The sequence below is a fragment of the Tiliqua scincoides genome, chromosome 1, assembly GCF_035046505.1.
Source record: "Tiliqua scincoides isolate rTilSci1 chromosome 1, rTilSci1.hap2, whole genome shotgun sequence".
Taxonomy (NCBI): domain Eukaryota; kingdom Metazoa; phylum Chordata; class Lepidosauria; order Squamata; family Scincidae; genus Tiliqua; species Tiliqua scincoides.
This window is the reverse complement of record NC_089821.1, coordinates 200,860,175-200,862,191: the sequence shown is the minus strand read 5'-3', so window position 1 is coordinate 200,862,191 and position 2,017 is coordinate 200,860,175.

The following is a 2,017-nucleotide window of genomic DNA, read 5'->3' as shown; positions in this document are numbered from 1 at the left end:
ACTGTTCCAGTGTGTGTATATACAGCCTGTTGCTCTAATAATATTGTATAGCTATCTACTACATATGCCTATATATGCAATCTCTGAGCTTAAAACAATGATAGAGCCTGTGTGTTACAAAGCATGACAAACTGATTTTTTAAAAAGCAGAATGATTTTTTTTCCTGTGGTCTGAAGACAAAGACTTCATTCAAATGTATCAACATTGTTCTAAGAGAACATCTTGTGGCAGGCTGCCCAATCCCAGCCAAAACCGAAACTGTCCCTTTTACTCTTCGACTCCAACCTGCTTGAACACCTCTTTACTCTAACTTACACACAAAAACCAATCAAAAACATACATTTCAGGTAAGCCTTATTACCTTACAACATTCCTTTTGCCGTGCATCAGTCTTCTGTCAGTAAGCAAAGAAGCCCTGTTAGAATCTCCAGAATTGATTTCAATATTCACCTGGAGAATCCAGGTCAATCTTGGATAGCTGGCAACCCTATGGGTGTTCTACCCCTTCTGTCTCGACCCTGACAAAAATTCCTCCCCTAAAGCTGCTATTAGACCAAGGAGGGAAACGTTGGTGGTCAATGTGGACTTTTCTCCCCATTCAAAGAGAAGTTTTAGAGGGACATTTTCATTGGGATTACAGAATAAGGGATGAAATCTCTCCATGCACACCATGATTCTGATCTTGATCAGTCCCCACCCCCAGCAGCTTCTATTTCAATTCATATACACACACAAACAAATGCAGGGCCAAATAACACATTCATCTTAGCATATATGTAGCCCCTCAGTTAAGATTTTAGGCTTATTCCTCCCAGTATGGGAAAACAATGCAGTGATTTCAGGTAGTGCAGATGAAGGAAAAGCAGATAAAAATGCTGCATAGATTTATGAAATTGCTTATGGCCCAATCCTAACTGGGCTTGCCCACTGGCACCAGTAAGTTTGCAAAGGGGGTTGGCGGAAGGTGGGGAGGGTCAGAATAGGGTGGGGAGGACAGAACCTGGGAGGCAATGGGCACAGGGAGCAGGTAGCAGTGCATGCTGACATCCTAACCCCCTTCCTGGTCTCAATCTCCTGACCCAGGTCCACGTGGACCCATACCAGTTACAGAGCTGGCACTGAACCAAGCAAACCCAGCAGGCCAGTGCGGCCTTATCCTGGGGCAAGGGAACAAGGAGGTCTCTGGAAGCTCCTGAATCTCCCCTGCGGGATTCAGAAGGTGCCATGTTGATGCTGCTGCATAGCTGTGCTTGGAATTAAGTTTGATTGGGCTGTTAGTTTTGTATTCATTCCATCCCTGTTTTGGCTGGGCTCTGCTCAGTGGCAAATCTCATAGGATGAAGCAGTATGAGACTTACAGCTATCCTTCTGATGCAGGCCATAGTCAGAAAAGTTACCCAAGTGATTGACACGCAGGTTATTAGTTGCTGATGCAGCACCAATGAGCAAATGACTAAGCAGTTCTCTTCAGAAGGTAATTGAGGGTACATTGTGCAAGAATCCTCAGAGGCAGCAGAGGCTGGGCAATATAGGAGCAAGGTGGAGTAAAAGCCTGCCTGTTCGACAAGAGGTGTTGTAGGAGTCATAAACCCCCAAAAATGACTCTCTCAATAGCACTGCAGCTCTATAGTGCTACCTGTTGTGTCGCCATCTGGTTCGAAGTCAGTGGCACCACTCTTCCTAAGAAGAGCCCTGCTTGGCCAGGCCAAAGGCCCACCTACTCTATCATCCTATTTCTCACAGTGTTCCATGCATTGGTCCAGGGTAACCTGCAATCAGGAGATGAAGGCATACCCCTCTCCTAACATTGTTCCCCTGCAACTGTTATTTGGAGATATATTGCCAGGTAGCATATAGCCATCAGGATTAGTAGTTCTGTCCTTGAAGTGCTAATGCCTACTGCCAGTGAACTGTGTCACCCTGAGTTACTCTCTGCTGGATTTTGCTCTGCTGGTTTGGCTTTGGTTGACTTCTGGCCTAGGCCATCAAGAAAAAGAAATCCTGAAGTTGAGAGTA